At 39.1% G+C, this 9,033-nt stretch overlaps 1 long non-coding RNA gene across 1 annotated transcript; it reads right to left on the bottom strand.

Moving 5' to 3' along the window:
* Positions 1-235: 235 nt before the first annotated feature.
* LOC143290940 (uncharacterized) lies at positions 236-7,994 on the bottom strand. The gene is made up of 3 exons (XR_013056455.1): positions 7,787-7,994; positions 1,957-2,165; positions 236-250 (listed from the first exon to the last, which is right to left on the bottom strand). It is a non-coding gene; the product is annotated as an uncharacterized LOC143290940 (long non-coding RNA).
* Between the last annotated feature and the right edge of the window lie 1,039 nt (positions 7,995-9,033).

The following is a 9,033-nucleotide window of genomic DNA, read 5'->3' as shown; positions in this document are numbered from 1 at the left end:
CTATTGGGCCATATTCTTGCAACATTTCAGCTTCTTGACATTCTTTTGATAATATAGTTTTCCATTTTGGACGATACGACATATTGTAGCATTTTTTCAACCATGTGAGTGTTAAAGATTTTATGAATGAGTACAGTTAAACACCATTTCAGTGAAACCACCTCTTGTATGCAGTGAGGAGGGGTCTGGAGGTCCTGCAGAGTTCAGCATTCTGCACCTCAAAGCATTGTATCCTCCGGTCACCACCACCCTGTCATAAAAAATATTTAAAAACCCGCATGAATGCGTGTGTGTGTGTGTGTGTGTGTGTGTGTGTGTGTGTGTGTGTGTGTGTGTGTGTGTGTGTCTGTCTGTCTGTCTGTCTGTCTGTCTGTGTCTGTATGTCTGTGTGTGTGTCTGTGTCTGTGTGCGTGGGTGTGTGTGTGCGCGCGCGCGAGTGAGGAAGTGTATATGAGTGGATGTGCATCGGTGAGTGAGTGCGTGCGTTTTACAAATATCTGGGGGAGGGGGGGGGAGAAAAACAACAACAACAACAAAACCACCACCACCATATTGCTTTTACCACGCATTTCAAAAACAGCAAATGAAACCACTTCCTGTAGGGAGGAGCGGCCCGGAGGTCTGTTCTGCATTTCAAATCACACTGCATCCCTCCCCAACCAAAGAATACACACATCAAAGAAAGAAAAATCGAAACTGTGTGCGTGTGTGTGTGTGTGCGTGTGTGTGTGTGCGCGCGCGCGAGTGGGGAAGTGTGTATGAGTGGATGTGCATGGGTGAGTGCGTGCGTATGTGTGTGTGAGTGTGTGTGTGTGTGTGTGTGTGTGCTTATGCATGTGCATGCGTGCACGCACGCACGCACATGTGTGTGTGTGTGCGTGCGTGTGTGCGCGCGCGCGCGTGCGCGCGTGTGTGTGTGTGTTGAAATAGAGATAAATCGTGATTACAATTCCTTCTTACATTTCAAAGAAAGCTTACGTTTTAGCTCCGTTATCTAATATTCCATATCTGCCCGGCACAAAAAAAGATAATAGGTGTTTTTTTGTTGGTTTTTGGTGGGTTTTTGTTTTGGTTTTTTTTATATTTCGACAAATTCACTCACTGATCTGTTTGTCAGACATTATTCATCTGTTTAAAATATCACTTTCTGAATATATCTCATGAAAAATAAAAATAATGTACAACGAGTAATGAAACAGTAATGAGACTGTTTACAGTAAATAAATAAGAAAGTAAAGAGGTATTGATAACAGGATTGAGGGGTTTCAGTGAACAACATCCATCCCACTTTGAACAGTGTATATATAGTTGTGACAATGTCACCGCGTCACGCTACAATATCACTATAGCTGTAACATCGCAGGCATTGAAGCGTTTCATTTACTTTCATTGTTTTATACATCAACCACAAATACGCATCAAAAACATTTCAGGGTCACCGACATTACTACACGGGTTCTGTGTAGTTCTCCAATATCAGCCGCCGTTATCTGCTTTTGACCATGAAGAAAACAGTTGTATCAACATTTAACACAAGGGTTAGGTTGTTTGAATCAGCAATATTATTCCTGTGTGCGTGTGTACGTGTGTGAGTGTGCGCTCTTGTGTATATGTGTGCGAGCGTGCGTGCGTGCGTGTGCATGTATGTATGTGTGTGAGGTGATTGTGTGTTCGTATGCGAGTAAACCAGGATATTTGTGAAAATGTCAGGGAGTGCATGTTTTTGGCAAAAATATGAACACATGTAGATAAAATCCCGACACACCCATCCTTCCCGTCTCATTTTTAACTCTTTCCTCTCTCAGTGTAAACAACATCATTAACAACCTCAAAAATGCGTCGTTATTTTTGTTCCAGACAATAAAGTTTGCAAAAACACAAAACGCAAATCACGAAAGAAAGAAAAATTGTATTAAATTTATTACGCTATGATTTAAAAAAGGAATGAGAAGGTACCTTTTTTATTTCCTTCGATGGTACATTGTTTATATCCTTCGCCCTTTCCAATAAGGTATGCGACTACACAAAGAAGAGCACCCCCAAGCGAGAAAAAAAGAATCCAGGGATCCATTGTCAGGACTTTGCTCTGGTTTGGCCTTGGCGGTTGGGATCAGGAATATTCTTGATGTCACCAGTCGTGATGCTTTCACCTGACAGGAAGGATTCTGAAACACAGGTGTGGAAACAGATTTCAGTTCAAATCTTTTTCTTCTTCTTCTTTGTTCGTGGGCTGCAACTCCCACGTTCACTCGTATGTACACGAGTGGGCTTTTACGTGTTTGACCGTTTTTACCCCCCCCCCCCCCCCCCGTCTCCCCCCCCTCCCCCCCGACGCCATGTAGGCAGCCATACCCCGTTTTCGGGGGTGTGCATGCTGGGTATGTTCTTGTTTCCATAACCCACCGAACGCTGACATGGATTACAGGATCTTTAACGTGCGTATTTGATCATCTTCTTGCGTATACACACGAAGGGGGTTCAGGCACAAGCAGGTCTGCACATATGTTGACCTAGGAGATCGGAATAAATCTCCACCAGGTGCTGTAACTGAGATTCGAACCCGGGACCTTTTGATTGAAAGTCCAACGTTTTAACTACTCGGCTATTGCGCCCGTCCAGTTTAAATGAGTATATCAACACGTGGCTTCCTTTTTTGTGTGTCTTTGAACCACGTTGAAAGTTTCTTTTGACGTCGAAACCTTTGATGGATGCGTGTTCTATAAGTCTGATAACGCGTATTAAACGTTTAACTCTCTCCATACGAACGGCGAAAGAGACGACGTTACCAGCGTTTAAGCCCAATTACCATCATCAAAATATTGCAAGCGGAAGGCTCTTATACTGAAGAGGTGAATGTTGACAAAGAATACCACAATTCTGACGACGGAAGCTAAAGGTTGGGTCATTCAGACACACACTGGACATCCGAGGGGTCTGTGTAGAGGAGAAGAGAGGACTGGCCGTACTGAGTGAGTTAAACAGTACGATATCCTGCTTAGTGCTTTTTACCGTGTGAAAGATGAGTTTATGATCTGGCGAATATTTGGCATTGGAGCTGATGTTTTGAAATCATTTTTCGTCTTATGACGATTTTGCCACTTTCGGTGCTAAAAGTTTTGTGCATGAGAATGGTTTATATCGTGTATCATTTTCAAGGGTGTGTGTGTGTGTGTGTGTGTGTTGGAGCTCATGTACGTTCATATGTAGATGACTGTGCTTTCATAACTGTGAAACTGCATGTTTGGTGCATATCTGTTACGCATGTGTGGGTGTATGTGTGAATGTGTGTCTTCATGTTTTACATCTATTTGCTTATTTATCATCATTGTTATCTTATTTATTTATTTATTTATTTATTACTGTTATTTTATTATTATTATTATTATTATTATTATTATTATTATTATTATTATTATTATTACTACCTTTTTTTCTCAAGGCCTGACTAAGCGCATTGGGTTACGCTGCTGGTCAGGCATCTGCTTGGCAGATGTGGTGTAGCGTATATGGATTTGTCCGAACGCAGTGACGCCTCCTTGAGCTACTGAAACTGAAACTGAAATGCCAGCAACAACACACCAGAGCAGAGCAACAATAAAACCCAGACAAGTGTATACAGTCACTGAACATTCCTTGATCGCATGCCGCCGCAAGACACCCTGGGGCTATTGTTGCGCCAGAAAATAGGGGGAAAAAACAACAACACACACACACACAAAACAAAAACAAAAAAAAAAACCCTCCCCCCCTACCCCCCATGAAAATGAGGATTAATGGGGGGGGAAAATATGTGAAAAGAAAAACAGAAAGAAAAATGATTTTAAAGAGAGAGAGAGAGAGAGAGAGAGAGAGAGAGAGAGAGAGAGAGAGAAAGAGATATTTTTTTTTGGTGGGGGGGGGGGGGGGGGGGGCAATGAAGAAGGCATGTGAGGCACTAAAAAAAAATTATAAAAAAAAGGAAAAGAAAAAGAACAACAACAACAAAAAACAACAACAACAAGTGCTCCATGACCTGCATGCAACTGAGGCCACAAAAAAAAGAAAAAAAAAAGAAGTATATATCGCATGTCCCATGGGGGCGTTGAAACAATACACACGTACATCTTCTGCACACACCATATGAATAAAACGTGACATAAAATACAACAACAAAAAATGCCCCCAACTAACTCTAGCAATTACGCAAATTAAAATCAACCAGTCAAATTTCCATTGTTACTGAATAATAACGCAAAAAAAAAGAAGCATATATAAGTCATCGTTAGAATACGTAAATTTTGCTTAGTATTCCACTCAATAGTGCAAAGTTATGTCGAAAAGATATACGTATGGAAAAGACAAAGGATTTCAATTTAAACCGTACTCTTTTGTTCATTTCAGAAAACAAAAAATAGAAATGTTTGGAATTTGCGCGGGGTTGATTGTATGTAGAGAAACATTTTTGTCTGATGTTATCACAAGGAGGAGGAATTTTGTTTAATGTCCCGTCACACATATCGGTGATTGAAGACATTTTGTTAAAGCATTTATGAATACATTTGAGTATTATCGGTTAGAAGGGGTGGGAGATGTGAATGAATGGAGGGTTGGGGGAAACTGGGCAAATGAGGGTGAAATGAGGGTGAAATATGAAAAAAAATCTAAATACAATTACAGGAAATTACTTGATTTTACTTCGTAAATTACTTCGTAAAAGAGAAGTCGCTAAACTGACAAGCGAAACAACTGATAATGAATGCAAAAAGTCAAAAACATCAACGTTCTCAGTCACTTGTGAAGACATACTTTCGTGTACATAAGGCTTCACCAAGCTACATTAAAAAATTATATGCTTAATTGTCAGGTTACTAAAGCATATTCACTTGATATTAGAACAATACCTGGTCCGTAATGGATTTGATAATAGTCTGAGAGCTAAACTCAGAATTGGTCTGCGAATCGGACCAAAGTCCGAGAGAGTCAACTGACGAGGTATTAGACTTGAATTCAAGCACCTATAAAAGTCTCTTTCTAGTATATTGCTTATTTCCTTGTATGACAATGGGCAATATACTTTTATACTATCTATATGATTCTATGCTCCCCTTTTTGCTGCCCTGTCTGCTTGGTCGTTATAAAGGAATCCAGTGTGGGATGGTATCCAAAAAAAAATCAACATTTGTACCCTTCACAAATAGGGAATGCAATAAATACCTAATTTCAAACCAAAAAGTGACACGGAGACAATTAATAAAACACATCAGCAATGCTGTTTGTAGAATATTTTTCACAGATTCTCTCATTTCTGGGTAAATTGTCAGAACGTTGTTTACTGACAGGCAGTGCATTACTGGTTGTTTTAAACTTTACTAATTCAACCATAAAATTATTTGGTAACACCGGGGAAAAAAGAAGTATCTTGACCAAAAATTTTTTTTTTTCAAGGATCCTGTGATTGATATACATGGCATCTTAATCTACATGTCTCTACCAATCTTGCAAAATTGCACCCCCCCCCCCCCGCCCCCCCACCTCCGCACCTTCTCTCTGTTAACTCCCATCCTTTATTAACTTTTTCTGGTTCACTCCCAACCCCTTTTCCAAACCACTGCATCTCCCTCGCTACAAAACTCCCCCCTCACCCACCCCCCGCACCTGTGCTTTTCCTCCCTTTTTGAATTAAAAGAAAAATATACATATATCTGTCCTTTTTTCCCCCCTTATTTTTGTTTATGTGTTTTAGCAGTAGGATATTGTTTTTAGAAGAAAAAAAAATTGAAACATTCACAATAGTCGTAAACGTAATGTAAAGTAAATAGTTTCATTCTATTCTCGTGGTTGATGTAGGATTTTGTTTTTAGAAGAAAAAAAATTGAAACATTCACAAAAGTCGTAAACATAATGTAAAGTAAATAGTTTCATTCTATTCTCGTGGTTGATGTAGGATTTTGTTTTTAGAAGAAAAAAATTTGAAACATTCACAAAAGTCGTAAACGTAATGTAAAGTAAATAGTTTCATTCTATTCTCGTGGTTGATGTAGGATATTGTTTTTAGAAGAAAAAAAATTGAAACATTTACAAAAGTCGTAAACGTAATGTAAAGTAAATAGTTTCATTCTATTCTCGTGGTTGATGTAGGATATTGTTTTTAGAAGAAAAAAAAATTGAAACATTCACAAAAGTCGTAAACGTAATGTAAAGTAAATAGTTTCATTCTATTCTCGTGGTTGATGTAGGATACTGTTTTTCGAAGAAAAAAAAATTGAAACATTCACAAAAGTCGTAAACGTAATGTAAAGTAAATAGTTTCATTCTATTCTCGTGGTTGATGTAGGATACTGTTTTTAGAAAAAAAAAAAGAAAAAAAAAAGAAAAAAAAGAGAAACATTCACAAAAGTCGTAAACGTAATGTAAAGTAAATAGTTTCACTCTATTCTCGTGGTTGATGTAGGATACTGTTTTTAGAAGAAAAAAAAATTGAAACATTCACAATAGTCGTAAACGTAATGTAAAGTAAATAGTTTCATTCTATTCTCGTGGTTGATGTAGGATACTGTTTTTCGAAGAAAAAAAAATTGAAACATTCACAAAAGTCGTAAACGTAATGTAAAGTAAATAGTTTCATTCTATTCTCGTGGTTGATGACGCCGTGGTAGCTGATTATACAAGACACGTTTTGTAAAGTAGAGTTTTCTGATGAAGCACTGATGACAGAGGCGAGATTTTGAAAAACAACAAAAACAACAACAACAACAACAACACCAGAGTGGACAGGAGTGTGTGTGTGTGTGTGTGTGTGTGTGTGTGTGTGTGTGTGAGCGAGAGAGAGAGAGAGAGAGAGAGGGGAGAGAGAGAATTTTAAAAAGCATTCTTTAATCTCTGAACAAAATTTACAGTACAAATGTATCAGATGTGTGAACTTTGGTTAATTACATAGCTGCTTTATTTATTCATTTATTTATTTTAAATCAAAGCACAATGAAACCGGGAGTTTTTGTTGACTTAAAACTCATATGAAATTTATTAGCAGTGCTATTCTATTCACATCACATTATCTTCATTTCTTTCTTTCATCTTTTTATTATTTTCTTCTCTTTTTTTTTTCTTCTTCTTTTTTTCTTTTTTCTACATAAGATTACACACTTCTTCTGAGGAGTTCCCGGTTTTGAAACAAATGCAAAGAACTATTCAGGACGGAGGGCATGGATTTTATTTTGATAAGCTTTCATCAAACGGTGTAATATTATGATCTCCTTCCGTTCATTAAAAAATAGGAGCCTCTCATCCTGAAACACGTGCTCCTTGACTGTTGGGATCTGCATGACGTTAGACACAGACATTACACGGCGGTTTCTTTGAAGACCTTGTTTCGTGATGTCCCTCCGTGGGCGATGATGGACTTCTTAAAAGAAGTGAACATTTTTAACCAGATTTGAAGGTTTTAAACTATGGAAGTGTTTTTTTTTAAACTTTGGAGTGGAAAGTTTGAAGTGGTGACTCGTTTTAATTGTTTGTTTTTAATCCTTGTAGTAGTTATTAACGCGGCGATAGCCTTAAGATGGCCTTAGTGGTCGGCGAGGCTCTAAGCACCATAATTTCATTTCATTTCATTAAAAAAAAGAAAAAAAAAAAGAACATATTTGTTTCAGTCCAAGCTGAAAATACTGCACGAGCGACCGAGGCATTTTAATCAGTATCAAATCTGATCTCCCATGTCTTTGAAAAGTATTTGAAGGACGGTACAAGTCCAATACAAGACACATAGAAACAGAAGACTTGATATCAACGTACATCAAAGTAGACTTACAATTCGTCTGGTGCAAGGATCGTTGTCTTGGAAAGGGTCGCTGAAGGTCTGAGGAAGGAAGTTCCAGCAGATGTGGAGAATATCTTCTTCGCCTCGTTCGTTCCGATGGGCAGGTATCGAGAGAATGAAGCCCCGAGGCTCCTGTTATGATTGTTATATGGGCGAACTAAAATTATTAGAATTAGCTGTTGTTATATAGCGAACTAAAATTAACTGTTCAGTCCCCCGCCCACTGACGCTACAGGGATCTTCTTGAGTGTGTGTGTGTGTGTGTGTGTGTGTGTGTGTGTGTGTGTGTGTGTGTGTGTGTGTGGCTCTGTGTGTGTGTGTGTTTGTGTGACTCTGTGTGCGTGTGTGTGTGTGTGTGTGTGTGTGTGTGTGTGTGTGTGCGTGTGTGCGTGTGTGTGTGTTTTCACGCTCGCTCGCGGGCTCCCGGGGAAATATTCCCAACTCTCTCTCTCTCTCTCTCTCTCTCTCTCTCTCTCTCTCTCTTATGCGCATGAAATTGTGAACCCCATGTCATTATGACATTTATGCTGATGACATTAAACAGTTTCAGTTCTCTCTCTCTCCCCCCGACCCTCCCGATTCCCCCCTCCCCCCCCCCCCCCCATTCTTCATTCTTTATCTATGGACCTGTTTCAAACCGCCCTGATTCTGAGTAGATTTCTTTTTTGAAAATCGACCTATGCACCACTGTTACAGGAAACTAAAAACGAAAGAAAGAAAGAAAAAAAAAAAAAAAGAAAGAAAGGAAGAAGAGGCTTAGGGGTATGAAAAGGAGTCGCCCCGCCCAATCTCTCTCTCTGTCTCTCTCTCTCTCTGTCTCTGTCTCTCTCTCTCTCTCTCTCTCTCTCTCTCTCTTTTTCTCTATTAAAAAGAAAGCGGGGGCGTGAACAGAAGCTTGAACGAGGAAGTTGTATCGAAGCAGCTCCGCAAAACGTTTCGCTTGTGAATCTGTGCATCTATTTGCTTTGAAGAAGTTTTTGGGTCTTGATATGCGCACCCCTAATGACCTTGTATATGGTGAAACTAATAGATACCCTATAGTTGTAAATTCTGCTGTTCAGTGCATACGATATTGGCTTAGATTAGTACAAATGGAAGAAATTAGGATACCGTTGAAAACTTACAAAATATTGTTTGATTTGGATTCTAGAGGAAAGAAAAACTGGGTAACTGATGTACGTATTTGTCTGTGTGAAAATGGTTTTCGCGAAGTGTGGTTTAGTCAAGGTGTGGGTAGC

Source organism: Babylonia areolata, chromosome 16 (assembly GCF_041734735.1).
Source record: "Babylonia areolata isolate BAREFJ2019XMU chromosome 16, ASM4173473v1, whole genome shotgun sequence".
Taxonomy (NCBI): Eukaryota; Metazoa; Mollusca; class Gastropoda; order Neogastropoda; family Buccinidae; genus Babylonia; species Babylonia areolata.
This window is presented reverse-complemented; position numbering and strand designations above follow the sequence as displayed.